At 27.0% G+C, this 15,252-nt stretch overlaps 1 protein-coding gene across 1 annotated transcript in view; it reads right to left on the reverse strand.

Annotated features, from left to right (window-relative positions):
- Positions 1 to 11,600, reverse strand: part of LOC111677148 (interference hedgehog) — a 51,686-nt gene extending 40,086 nt beyond the window's left edge. The window contains exon 1 of the mRNA XM_046946026.1: positions 11,561 to 11,600. The gene's annotated coding sequence lies outside the window, so the exon portion shown is untranslated. The remainder of the gene's footprint in view (positions 1 to 11,560) is intronic.
- Positions 11,601 to 15,252: the final 3,652 nt, after the last annotated feature.

A 15,252-nucleotide genomic window follows, 5' to 3' on the forward strand; every position in this document is an offset into this window, starting at 1 on the left:
AACAAGTGACGCTTTTGTTCTTTTGCTTTAGTTTTCCATAAATTTCTTAAGTGTTCGGTTGTAAAATGTTAGTAGTCCTGTTTAAATTAATCTAAATCGTTAATTAATTGTTAATATTAAAATATTTTTGTTGTATTTTATTGAGAAAATCTTAATTTATATTTGTATATAAAAATTTTAAAGAAATGTGTTTTCGAAATTAGTGAAAAATGTGTTGGAAAATTTGCAAAACAAAAAAAAAAAGTAAAATTTGCCAAATTTATCAATGAAATTATCGTTGTTTATAGTTTCCAGGGCCATTCGCAAGCAGACAGATTTAGGCAGAGTTATTTAAAGAGAGTGTTTCTTTTTGGGAGTGCAAGTAGGGGTTGTTGTTATTACAATGATTGAATGAAATTAAGAAGCAAAAGCATATGACTTAAAGACGAAAGTTAACTAAGTGAACAACTGACAATAGTATTTGTAATTGTTGTTGTTGTTATTAATACTCTACTAGTAAAAGAGCAAATCATAACAGTAAAAACAAGACCAACACCAACAACTGCAACAAGTGACGCTTTTGTTCTTTTGCTTTAGTTTTCTATAAATTTCTTAAGTGTTCGGTTGTTAAGTGTTAATAGTCCTGTTTAAATTAATCTAAATCGTTAATTAATCTTTAATAATAAAATATTTTTGTTGTATTTTATTATAAAAAAATATTAATTTATATTATTATATAAAAATTTTAATGAAAAGTGTTGTCGAAATTAGTGAAAAAAGTGTTAGAAAATTTTCAAATCCAAAAAAACGCATTTTGCCAAAAATATTAATGCAATTATTGCTGTTTATTGATTCCAGGGCCATTCGCAAGCAGACAGATTTAGGGAGAATTATTCAATGAAAGAGAGTGTTTCTTTTTGGGAGTGCAAGTAGGGGTTGTTGTTATCACAATTATTGAATGAAATTAAGAAGCAAAAGCATATGACTTAAAGACGACAGTTAACTAAGGGAACAATTGACAATAATATTTGTAATTGTTATTGTTGTTATTATACTCTAGTAGTGAAAGAGTAAATCATAACAGTAACAACACTAACAACCGCAACAAGTGACGCGTTTGTTCTTTTGCTTTAGTTTACTTTACTATAAATTTCTTAAGTGTTCGGTTGTTAAGAGTTAATAGTCCTGTTTAAATTAATCTAAAGCGTCAAATAATTGTTAATATTAAAATATTTTTGTTGTATTTTATTAAGAAAATGTTAATTAATATTTTTATATAAAAATTTTAGTGAAAAGTGTTGTTGAAATTAGTGAAAAAAGTGTTAGAAAATTTTCAAATGTAAATGCAATTCTTGCTGTTTTTTGATTCCAGGGCCATTCGTAAGCAGACTGATTTAGGGAGAGTTAAGGTCAGAAAGAGAGTGTTGTTTAATGGGAGTGCAAGTAGGTGTTGTTGTTATTACAATTATTGAATGAAATTAAGAAGCAAAAGCATATGGCTTAATGACTGCAGTTAACTAAGGGCACAACTGACAATAGTATTTGTAATTGTTGTTGTTATTATTAATACTCTATTAGTAAAAGAGTAAATCATAACAGTAAAAACAAGACAACACCAACAACCGCAACAAGTGATGCTTTTGTTCTTTTGCTTTAGTTTTCTATAAATTTCTTAAGTGTTCGGTAGTAAAGTGTCAATAGTCCTGTTTAAATTAATCTAAATCGTTAATTAATTGTTAATATTAAAATATTTTTGTTGTATTTTATAAAGAAAATGTTAATTAATATTTTTATTTAAAAATTTTAATGAAAAGTGTTGTCGAAATTAGTGAAAAAAGTGTGGGAAAATTTGCAAATTCAAAAAAAGTAAAATTTGCCAAATTTATCAATGAAATTATCGTTGTTTATAGTTTCCAGGGCCATTCGCAAGCAGACAGAGTTATTTAAACAAAGAGAGTAGGGAGTGCAAGTAGGGGTTGTTGTTATTACAATTATTGAATGAAATTAAGAAGCAAAAGCATATGACTAAAGACGGCAGTTAACTAAGGGAACAATTGACAATAGTATATGTATTTGTTGTTGCTATTATTACTCTAGTAGTGCAAGAGTAAATCATAACAGTAAAAACAAGACCAACACCAACAAGTGCAACAAGTGACGCTTTTGTTCTTTTGCTTTAGTTTTCTATAAATTTCATAAGTGTTCGGTTGTTAAGAGTTAATAGTCCTGTTTAGATTAATCTAAATCGTTAATTAAACGTTAATATTAAAAATATTTTTGTTGTACTTTATTAAGAAAATGTTAATTAATATTTTTATATAAAAATTTTAATGAAAAGTGTTGTTGAAATTTGTGAAAAAAGTGTGGGAAAATTTGCAAAACCAAAATAAGTAAAATTTGCCAAATTTATCAAAGAAATTATCGTTGTTTATAGTTTCCAGGGCCATTCGCAAGCAGGCAGATTTAGGCAGAGTTATTGAATGAAAGAGAGTGTTTCTTTCTGGGAGTGCAAGTAGGGGTTGTTGTTATTACAATGATTGAATGATGTTAAGAAGCAAAAAGATATGACTTAAAGACGGCAGCTAACTAAGGGAACAATTGACAATAGTATTTGTAATTGTTGTTATTATTACTCTAGTACTCTATTAGTGAAAGAGTAAATCATAACAGTAAAAACAAGACCAACACCAACAACTGCAACAAGTGACGCTTTTATTAAAAAAATCTTAATTTATATTTGTATATAAAAATTTTGATGAAAAGTGTTGTTGAAATTAGTGAAAAATGTGTGAGAAAATTTGCAAAACCAAAAAAAGTAAAATTTGCCAAATTTATCAATGAAATTATCGTTGTTTATAGTTTCCAGGGCCATTCGTAAGCAGACAGATTTAGGCAGAGTTTTTAAAGAAAGAGAGTGTTTGTTTTTGGGAGTGCAAGAAGGGGTTGTTATTACAATGATTGAATGATGTTAAGAAGCAAAAGCATATGACTTAAAGACGGCAGCTAACTAAGGGAACAATTGACAATAGTATTTGTAATTGTTGTTATTATTACTCTAGTACTCTATTAGTGAAAGAGTAAATCATAACAGTAAAAACAAGACCAACACCAACAACTGCAACAAGTGACGCTTTTGTTCTTTTGCTTTAGTTTTCTATAAATTTCTTAAGTGTTCGGTTGTTAAATATTAATAGTCCTGTTTAAATTAATCTAAAGCGTTAATTAATTGTTAATATTAAAATATTTTTGTTGTATTTTATTAAAAAAATCTTAATTTATATTTGTATATAAAAATTTTGATGAAAAGTGTTGTTGAAATTAGTGAAAAAAGTGTGGGAAAATTTGCAAAGCCAAAAAAAGTAAAATTTACCAAATTTATTAATGAAATTATCGTTGTTTATAGTTTCCAGGGCCATTCGCAAGCAGACAGATTTAGGCAGAGTTATTTAAAGAGAGTGTTTCTTTTTGGGAGTGCAAGTAGGGGTTGTTGTTATTACAATTATTGAATGAAATTAAGAAGCAAAAGCATATGACTTAATGACTGCAGTTAACTAAGGGAACAATTGACAATAGTATTTGTAATTGTTGTTATTATTACTCTAGTACTCTATTAGTGAAAGAGTAAATCATAATAGTTAAAACAAGACCAACACCAACAACTGCAACAAGTGACGCTTTTGTTCTTTTGCTTTAGTTTTCTATAAATTTCTTAAGTGTTCGGTTGTTAAATATTAATAGTCCTGTTTAAATTAATCTAAATCGTTAATTAATTGTTAATATTAAAATATTTTTGTTGTATTTTATTGAGAAAATCTTAATTTATATTTGTATATAAAAATTTTAAAGAAAAGTGTTTTCGAAATTAGTGAAAAATGTGTTGGAAAATTTGCAAAACCAAAAAAGTAAAAATTTGCCAAATTTATCAATTAAATTATCGTTGTTTATAGTTTCCAGGGCCATTAGCAAGCAGACAGATTTAGGCAGAGTTATTTAAAGAGAGTGTTTCTTTTTGGGAGTGCAATTAGGGGTTGTTGTTATTACAATGATTGAGTGAAATTAAGAAGCAAAAGCATATGACTTAAAGACGACAGTTAACTAAGGGAACAATTGACAATAGTATTTGTAATTGTTGTTATTATTACTATGGTAGTGAAAGAGTAAATCATAACAGTAAAAACAAGACCAACACCAACAACCGCAACAAGTGACGCTTTTGTTCTTTTGCTTTTAGTTTTCTATAAATTTCTTAAGTGTTCGGTTGCGAAGTGTTAATAGTCCTGTTTAAATTAATCTAAATCGTTAATTAAACGTTAATATTAAAATATTTTTGTTGTATTTTATTAAGAAAATGTTAATTAAAATTTTTATTTAAAAATTTAATGAAAAGTGTTGTTGAAATTAGTGAAAAATGTGTGAGAAAATTTGCAAAACCAAAAAAGTAAAATTTACCAAAAAATTATAATGAAATTATCGTTGTTTATAGTTTCCAGGGCCATTCGCAAGCAGACAGATTTAGGCAGAGTTATTGAAAGAAAGAGAGTGTTTGTTTTTGGGAGTGCAAGAAGGGGTTGTTGTTATTACAATGATTGAATGAAATTAAGAAGCAAAAGCATATGACTTAAAGACAGTAACTAAGTGATTTTTTTTGATTCCAGGGCCATTCGTAAGCAGCCAGATTTAGGAAGAGTTGGAAAGAGATGAGAGTGTTATTTTTTTAAGGAAAGGTAGGAGTGAGTATATGTTAATAAAGCATTAATATTATGTTATTGTAATTGCAAATATTAAAAGAATTTAAAAAGCAAAAGCATTTAGCTTAATGTATAGAAAATGTGTGAAAATGTGTAAAAATAATGTGTGTAATAGTGTGTTTGCTGTAAAATAAGGAGGCTATGACAACAAAAAAGATGGAGGTGAGTATATAATAAAAATATACATAAGTACTTGTCTGTATATTAATTACATTTTTATTTATTATAGCAAAAAGTTTAATAGTGATGAATAATTTGGCAACAAGTATCTTTTGTTCGAGTATGAAAAGGTAAGAGAATTCAAAATTTTTTTAGTCAAACCTTAAACTTAAGAGGACGTTTTCTTTAAAAATAATTTTTAGATTTAACGTTTAACGAAAAATTTTAAATTTATATTATAGACTGAACAATGTCTATGCTATATACTAGACTGAAGACTAGACTATAGACTAGATTTAGCCTTCACTAACTTTATAGAACTAGAGCAGAACTAGAACTAAACTAGAACAGAACTAGAGCTAAACTAGAACAGAAATTGAACAGAACAAGAGCAGTACTAGAATATAAGTGGAATAGAACTCGAAGAGAATTACAACAGAACTAGACTAGAACTAGAACAGAATTAGAACAAAAAGAACAGAACTAGAACAGAACTAGAACAGAACTAGAACAGAACTAGAACAGTACTAGAACAGAACTAGAACAGAACTAGAACAGAACTAGAACAGAACTAGAACAGAACTAGAACAGAACTAGAACATAACTAGAACATAACTAGAACAGAACTAGAACATAACTAGAACATAACTAGAACAGAACTAGAACAGAACTAGTACAGAACTAGAACAGAACTAGAACATAACTAGAACATAACTAGAACAGAACTAGAACAGAACTAGAACAGAACTAGAACAGAACTAGAACAGAACTAGAACAGAACTAGAACAGAACTAGAACAGAACTAGAACAGAACTAGAACAGAACTAGAACAGAACTAGAACAGAACTAGAACAGAACTAGAACAGAACTAGAACAGAACTAGAACAGAACTAGAACAGAACTAGAACAGAACTAGAACAGAACTAGAACAGAACTAGAACAGAACTAGAACAGAACTAGAACAGAACTAGAGCAGAACTAGAACAGAACTAGAACAGAACTAGAACAGAACTAGAACAGAACTAAAACAGAACTAGAACAGAACTAAAACAGAACTAGAACAGAACTAGAACATAACCAAAACAGAACTAGAATATAACTAGAATGGAACTAGAATGGAACTAGAACAGAACTAGAACAGAACTAGAACAGAACAAGAACATAACTAGAACATAACTAGAACAGAACTAGAACAGAACTAGGTCAGGACTAGAACAGAACTAGAGCATAACTAGAACAGAACTAGAACAGAACTAGAACAGAACTAGAACAGAACTAGAGCAGAACTACAACAGAACTAGAAAAGAATTAGAACAGAAATAGAACAGAACTAGAACAGAACTAGAACAGAACTAGAACAGAACTAGAACAGAACTAGAACAGAACTAGAACAGAACTAGAACAGAACTAGAACAGAACTAGAACATAACTAGAACAGAACTAGAACAGAACTAGAACAGAACTAGAACAGAACTAGAACAGAACTAGAACATAACCAAAACAGAACTAGAATATAACTAGAATGGAACTAGAACAGAACTAGAACAGAACTAGAACAGAACTAGAACAGAACTAGAACAGAACTAGAGCAGAACTAGAACAGAACTAGGGCAGTACTAGAACAGAACTAGAGCAGAACTAGAACTAGAACAGAACTAGAACAGAACTAGAACAGAACTAGAACAGAACTAGAACAGAACTAGAACAGAACTAGAACAGAACTAGAACAGAACTAGAACAGAACTAGAACAGAAGTAGAACAGAACTAGAATAGATTTAGAACAGATTTAGAACAGAACCAGAACAAAACTACTACACAACTGGGACAGGATTAGAACAGAACCAACATTAAACAGAATTTGAACTAAACTGCTAAATCAAATTTAAAGCCCCCTTTTTGTCTCGGTCTCTGCGATGTTTTGTTGACATTGATCGTGTATATATACAATTATTTTATTTGTTAAAATGCCAAATTGTCTTTACATTTACAAAAAAAAGACGGCAAAAATATGATTCATTCTATTCTATTTTGTACCCACATTTTTCTTTTAAACATTTTATATTTTATGCATTTGTCTATTAAAATTTTTAACACATAAGAAGTTTATTTTCCTAATAGCATTTTTTTTTAATAATATTCCTGATTTTTTACTATTTTGTTAATTTTGTCTTGTTATTTTAACGTTTTCATGTAAATTGGTAGCTACTGACTGTTGCTGCTTATGCTGCTGTTGTTTTTTTGTTTTTGTTCGTTCTTGTGGTAATGTTAACAACAATCTTAAACATGGTGTTTATCTCTTGTTTTCTAAACATTGTTCTGTTGTCGTTGGGGTTGTTGTTGCTGTTGTTGTTGTTAGTATTTTATGTTGTTCCTAAGCTTGTTGTTATTTAAGACATGCCTAGAAGCTTTATTAGTTTGTTTCTTTTTTGTTTTTAAAAGTTTTTTTCTTTTAAATAAAAAAAAAATATTTATAAAAACACTTGTTGTTTGCAGTAACAAAAACTGCAACTCTTCTTAACAAAAACCACAACAAAACAAGTTTCTTTTAAAGAATTGCTTAAACTTTTTCTGTGACTCACCGAGAGAGTGAGTAGGTTTGTCAATTGTGTTTGCACAAAATAACCGCAGAATTTAATCACCAAAAATGGCAATGATCTTGAGCAAGAGCATCACATCCATTGTCGGTAACGCGTGCCATGATGTTTTAAAGACAACAACAAAAAAAAAAAATGCACAAAAAAAAGAAGAAAAAATTGCATTAAAAAGTAATAAAAGTTTAAAATAAAATAAAAATCTTTTAAAATCTCAATAGAAGTATGACGCCACCTTTATTTTTGGCTTTAGAAAAACCATGACATTTAAAAAACTAATGTTACAACTCTAGCGATTTTCAGTTTATAAATTTTAAAAAATTTTAAAAAAATTTTAAAACTTGAAGGAACATGTTTTAGTTTTCTACTTACTTTTCTTGTCATGCCTTCTTTTATTGAACAAACTTACTCAACCACATTCCAAAAGTTTTTTTCTCTTTTTTTTTTTGAACTAACTGCCACTCACTCTTTGTTCGCTCGTGTGTTGCCTGATTTTGGCTAATGGCAAAAAGAAAGGCAACTTTTGTAAGAAAACAAAACTTCTTTTTTTTCAATTTTATCAAGTTTTTTTGAACATTTTAAACCAAATCAGCCGCCTAACTAAGGATTTTATTTAGCAAAAATTGTGTTTAAAGACAACGGTTACTCGGTAATCATTTAAATATGACAACTAATTTTATTAATAAACTACTATTACAGTCCAGTCTATAGTCTAGTCTAAAGTCTTGTCTATATTCTAGCCTATAGTCTTGTCTAAAGTATACTCTATAGTCTAGTCTATAGTCTAGTCTATAGTCTAGTCTATAGTCTAGTCTATACTGTAGTCTATAGTATAGTCTATAGTTTAGTCTATATTCTAGTCTATAGTCTAGTCTATAGTCTAGTCTATAGTCTAGTCTATAGTCTAGTCTATAGTCTAGTCTATAGTCTAGTCTATAGTCTAGTCTATAGTCTAGTCTATAGTCTAGTCTATAGTCTAGTCTATAGTCTAGTCTATAGTCTAGTCTATAGTCTAGTCTATAGTCTAGTCTATAGTCTAGTCTATAGTCTAGTCTATAGTCTAGTCTATAGTCTAGTCTATAGTCTAGTCTATAGTCTAGTCTATAGTCTAGTCTATAGTCTAGTCTATAGTCTAAAACATTATGGCACGCGTTACCGACAATGGATGTCTATAGTCTAGTCTATACTGTAGTCTATAGTATAGTCTATAGTTTAGTCTATATTCTAGTCTATAGTCTAGTCTATAGTCTAGTCTATAGTCTAGTCTATAGTCTAGTCTATAGTATAGTCTATAGTCTAGTCTATAGTCTAGTCTATAGTCTAGTCTATAGTCTAGTCTATAGTCTAGTCTATAGTCTAGTCTATAGTCTAGTCTATAGTCTAGTCTATAGTCTAGTCTATAGTCTAGTCTATAGTCTAGTCTATAGTCTAGTCTATAGTCTAGTCTATAGTCTAGTCTATGGTCTAGTCTATAGTCTAGTCTATAGTCTAGTTTATAGTCTAGTCTATAGTCTAGTCTATAGCCTAGTCTATAGTCTAGTCTATAGTCTAGTCTATAGTCTAGTCTATAGTCTAGTCTATAGTCTAGTCTATAGTCTAGTCTATAGTCTAGTCTATAGTCTAGTCTATAGTCTAGTCTATAGTCTAGTCTATAGTCTAGTCTATAGTCTAGTCTATAGTCTAGTCTATAGTCTAGTCTATAGTCTAGTCTATAGTCTAGTCTATAGTCTAGTCTATAGTCTAGTCTATAGTCTAGTCTATAGTCTAGTCTATAGTCTAGTCTATAGTCTAGTCTATAGTATAGTCTATAGTCTAGTCTATAGTCTAGTCTATAGTCTAGTCTATAGTCTAGTCTATAGTCTAGTCTATAGTCTAGTCTATAGTCTAGTCTATAGTCTAGTCTATAGTCTAGTCTATAGTCTAGTCTATAGTCTAGTCTATAGTCTAGTCTATAGTCTAGTCTATAGTCTAGTCTATAGTCTAGTCTATAGTCTAGTCTATAGTCTAGTCTATAGTCTAGTCTATAGTCTAGTCTATAGTCTAGTCTATAGTCAGTTCAGTTGTAGTTCAGTTCTAGTTCTGTTCTAGTTCTGTTCTAGTTCTGTTCTAGTTCTGTTCTAGTTCTGTTCTAGTTCTGTTCTAGTTCTGTTCTAGTTCTGTTCTAGTTCTGTTCTAGTTCTGTTCTAGTTCTGTTCTAGTTCTGTTCTAGTTCTGTTCTAGTTCTGTTCTAGTTCTGTTCTAGTTCTGTTCTAGTTCTGTTCTAGTTCTGTTCTAGTTCTGTTCTAGTTCTGTTCTAGTTCTATTCTAGTTCTGTTCTAGTTCTGTTCTAGTTCTGTTCTAGTTCTGTTCTAGTTCTGTTATAATTCAGTTCTAGTTCTGTTCTAGTTCTGTTCTACATGTCGTATGGTTTATAATTACATGCAGTAGTTGTTTATATTTACTCGGCATAAAAGTATAATAGAATGTCTTACTGAAACTGTTTACTCACTTTCGTGATAAACAAAAATTTAACCTTTTAAGCTTTAAAATTTACATTTATTTTATGCAGTTTTATTATCCAGCTGCAAATTGTTTTTGAAATTATTTCTTAGAATAGTATAAAAAACGTATTTTTTCACTTAATGAAAATCTTAAGCTTATTTTTTACAAAACATTTTTTGATATCTTACTTAAAGTTTACTTTTCTGATTACTTAAAACCGACTCCTTAATAAAAACAAAAAAGAAAACAAGAGACCACCTATAAAAAGTTTTATATTAGAGTTTCATTAAACAAACAACAGCCAGGCAAAACAGTCAAGCAAAAAAAAAATCTGCAGTAAAACCTAAAACATTCTTAAAGTTTAAGAAAGATTACTAAACGATAACCTACTCCGTTTAAACCTTTGAAAAAAGTATGTTTTTTTTTCCAAAGTCCACCTTTTAAAATGAACTCAAAAACACAGGCTTAGCTCAAGCCCAGCCACACACCAGGAAAAATAAGTTGCTTTACACATAGAATATCATACATGAGCTTATTTTTTTTTTTTTTGTACATTTTTGTTGTTGTTAAGGCATGCAATACTCGCTAAAAATGTCTGTAAAACAAACAAGTTAAATTACAATTATACATACATATGAACACAACCAAATGCACAAACAAACAAACCTTTATGTTTACATTTTGAAAAATACTTGGAGCATGTTTCTTCCCTTTTATACTCTTCGTCGTATTCCTTAAAAAGTCCTCTTTTGTTTATTTAGTTTTGCATGTTTATATGCAAGAGTTCGTTTAAGTGTTTGCCTTTTTTATTTCTTTTATTTTCGGACAAAGCTTAACTTAAATCTTATGCTCTGTTTATGGTAAACGAGAGAATTTGAAAATGTTGTTCATAGAAACAACTATGGACTTTACATGTGTAAATTTTGTTATATTTTGAGGTTAATTTTAAGAATTTTTCCAAAAAAGTTTTAATTAAAATGTTGCTTAAAGGGATAAATTAATCATACAATTAAAGATTGTTTTAGAACAGAACTAGAACAGAACAGAACAAGAACAGAACTAGAATTGGACTAGAACAGAACTAGAACTGAAGTAGAACAGAACTAGAACAGAACTAGAACAGAACTAGAAAATAACTAGAACAGAACTAGAACAGAACTAGAACAGAAGTAGAACAGAACTAGAACAGAACTAGAACAGAAGTAGAACAGAACTAGAACAGAACTAGAACAGAACTAGAACAGAACTAGAACAGAACTAGAACAGAACTAGAACAGAACTAGAACAGAACTAGAACAGAACTAGAACAGAACTAAAACAGAACTAGAACAAAACTAGAACATTACTAGAACAGAACTAGAACAGAACTAGAATAGAACTTGAATAGAACTAGAATTGAACCAGAACTGAACTAGAACTGATCTAGAACTGAACTAGAACTAAACTAGAACAGATTTAGAACAAAACTATAACAGAACTAGAACTGAACTAAAATAGAACTAGAACTGTACTAAAATAGAACTGAAACAAAACCAGAACAGAACCAAAACTAAAATTTTAATAATTTTCTTAGAATAATTCAAGAAAATGGTGGATCTTACCTTTAAAATCAAATCCTAAATACAGCTGAGTGCATAAATATTAACTGCAAAGAAACAAACAAGAAAATTTAGATTTAATAATTTTTATAGATTTTTTTTAATTTTGTTTTTATAATTTTGATAAATAACTCTATTTTTAAATCTTTAAATCTTTTTTGCTAAGTTATCTGTGTAGGCTAAAAAAGTGTCTATAAATTATAGCTTTTGCGTATGTGTTTTAAGTATTGGTGCTTTGATTTGCCATTAATAATTATGAAATCAAGTCTGGTTAACAAACGCCTCCTTTTTTAACTTTTTTTTTTTAATCTTAACTTAAGATTAAAAAAAATACTTGTAATAAATATTCGTTTCTTTTTTTTTAATTTCCCTTTCATTTTTTTTATTATTTATAAGATTTAAGACAAAAATAAACAAAATTATAGGAACGGTATGGTGTTTAAATACTAAATTTTATAAAATTTGCAAAAGATTTTCTTAAGGTTCTAGAGTTCGATAAAATCGTTGAGGTTTTAATGAAAGCTTTAAAAGCTTTTTTAGTTAAATTTTGAAGAAAACATACTGTGTAGTAGAAAAAATTACAAAATTTTATCATTATTAAAGAAATTTTACTATTTTTTGTAAACTTTACTTGAAAGCTTTTAAAAAGTTGTTAATATTTGTGCTATAAAGTTATTGATGGTTTAATACTTGTTTTATTTTTCCCTTGAACTTGAAGATTTTTCTCATCATTTTTTTTTTTTAATTTTTTGTTTCATCTTATCTTTTTAAACTTTTTAACACTTCATCATTTATCAATATTTATTGTTTTATTTAATCTTATCACTTTTGTTGTTTGTTTTCCTCTATGTGTGCGTGTGTGTGTGTGTGTGTTTTATACATTTTAATTTGTTTTAGGTAGTAATTTATTGAATTTATTAAGAGATCTTTTTGGGACTAAAAACTAAAAACCATTATCATGTTAATTTTTCTTGTTTGTTTTAATTCCCTCTCCAATTCCCCGTCTTTATCAATGAATATCGATGACTTATTAAAACATAAAATTCAACACATAAAATTCATGTTTAAATAAAATTTATTAAAAAAAAAAACGAAAACAAATCTCATGAATTGATAACAAAATTAGCATAAATATCAATAAAACTAAAGAAATGACAAAATTTAAAAAAATGATAACTGTTTCTTTTTTTCTTCTCTAAAACTAAGGAGAAAAAAGCAACGTTAGATGACACCTATAAATTGACAACAAAAAAGTAATTTATCAAACAGATTAGAACGGCAACACTGAGCGAAATATAAGATTAAAATCATTAATTCTAAGATTTTACTAAAAAGCTTTTAAAACTTTTTTTTTCAAAATGTCCTCAAATTTAAAGAAAAATATCTCTTAAATAACAAGTTTGTCGTTTTTGAATAATAATTTCATGTTTAAGGTATTTTTAAAGCTGTTTAAGCTGTTTTAACAAAAAAGCTTTAAAGCTTTTTGAAATTTTGTTAATTTTTATAAGAAAATCTTATAAAACTCTTTATTATAAGAAAATTTTCAAATTTCAATAGAATTTTGTGACCTTTTTTAAGTTTTGTATAAAAAGCTTTATTCCCAATTTTCCTAAAAATTAACAGAAAATTGCTTCTTAAGTTAAAAATTTTTAAATTAAACATGAAATTTTAATAGTGAAACCTTTTTTAAGATGTTTTAACAAAAAAGCTTTTTTTAAATTTTTATAAGAAAATCTATATAAATCTTTTATAATACGAAAACTTTACATTTTCAATAGAATTTTGTGACTTTTTTGAAGTTTTCATAGAAAGCTTTTTAAAAGCCTTTTTTCCATTTTTTTTAATTAAGAAATTTTTTTTAAGAAAATCTTATAAAACTCTTTATAATACGAAAACTTTACATTTTTAAAAGAGTTTTGCGACTTTTTTTATAGTTTTTTTTTAAGCTTTTTTAAAGCTTTTTTTCCAAATTTCCAAAAAATTAACAGAAAACGCATTACAAACGTATTGAAATAAAATTTATTCAATTATATATGAAATTTTTATGGTTAAACCTTGTTTAAAGCTATTTAAGCCAAAAAGCTTTTGAAAGCTTTTTTAAAATTTTCTTAATACTGATAAGAAATTTTATTAAACGTTAAAGAAAAATATATTTTGATATAACATTTACAAATTATATATGAAATTTCAGTAGTAAAAGCTTTTTCTAAGCAGTTTTAGACAAAAAGCTTTTGAAGTTTTTTTTTTCAAATTTTCATGATTTTTATAAGAAAACATACTTAAAAATTTATATAATATGAAAATTGCACATTATTAAAAGAATTTGGTGAAAATGTTTAAGTTTTGCTTTAAAGTTTTTTTTGAGCTTTTTTTATAAATTTTATAAAAATTTACAGAAAAACGTATTTTGATATGAAATTATGAAATTTTACATGAAATTTAAGTAGTTAAAGTTTTTTTTAGATGTTTTAGCCAAAAAGCTTTTAAAGCTTTTTTTAATTTTCTTGATTTTTATAAGAAAATATTTTTAAACTCTTTAAAACTTTATCTATTGCACAAATTTTAGAATTGCAATAGAATTCTGCGACATCTGAAAAGTTTTGCTTAAAAGCTTTCTAAAAGCTTTTTTTATAATTTTTATTGAAACTAAGAGCTTTTAAAGCTTTTTTTTAATTTTCTTAATTTTTATAAGAAAATCTTTTTAAACACTTAAAAACTTTATCTATTGCACAAATTTTAGATTTCCAATAGAATTTTTATGGAATTTTTCAAGTATTGCTTAAAAGCTTTTTAAAAGCTTTTTTATAAAATTTTAAAAAATTTATAGAAAAACGTATTTAGAGATGAAATTTGTAACTTTTTCATGAGTTTTAAGTAGTTAAAGCTTTTCTTAAAGCTATTTAAGTCAAAAAGCTTTTAAAAGCTTTTTTTTTCAAATTTTTTTAATTTGTATAAGAAAATCTATAAAAATTCTTTTTAAGACGAAAAATTAACTTTACTTATAGATTTTTTTGATTTTCAACAAGTTTTGCTAAAAAGCTTTTAAAAGCTTTTTTTCAAATTGTATAAAAATTGAAGAAAAACTTGAAATAAATTAGTTTTACTTATAAAATTAGACTTTTTTGTTTTAATTTCTGTGAAAATTTAAGTTTTTTGTTATTTAAATGTTAATTTTGTTTAATAAATCGTTAGACTTTTGGAAAATTTAATTTTTTTGTTTAAAACTTTACAAATTTGTTTAAACAATTATTATTATTTTCTTTGCTAATTTATTTCATGTTTTCCTGAGAGCTATTTGATTACTTACAAATTAACATAAATAAAAAATTAGCTTTTTGCTTGAACAAAAATTCATAATTAACTTTAATAAACATATTAATTTTTATTAGACACACCTTTAATGACATTAAATCTTAAAAACATTCAAAAATAAAACTCTTAATCTTTTACATTTCTTAAGCTTGCTATTGTGTTTTGTTTTTTGTTTTTTTACTTTTCACATAAATTAACATTTTTTTTTTCGTTAAAACAATAAACTGAGAAAAGAAGTTTTAAACATAAAAGAATAATAACTAAATTTTTAACATAACTTTAAATTAACTTAATAACTAACTATATAAAAACAATAAAAGCAATAAAAACAAAAAAATCTTTCAAAAAGCTATAAAAATTTTAGTAAAAACTATCAATAAACA

This window comes from Lucilia cuprina, chromosome 3 (genome assembly GCF_022045245.1).
Source record: "Lucilia cuprina isolate Lc7/37 chromosome 3, ASM2204524v1, whole genome shotgun sequence".
NCBI lineage: Eukaryota > Metazoa > Arthropoda > Insecta > Diptera > Calliphoridae > Lucilia > Lucilia cuprina.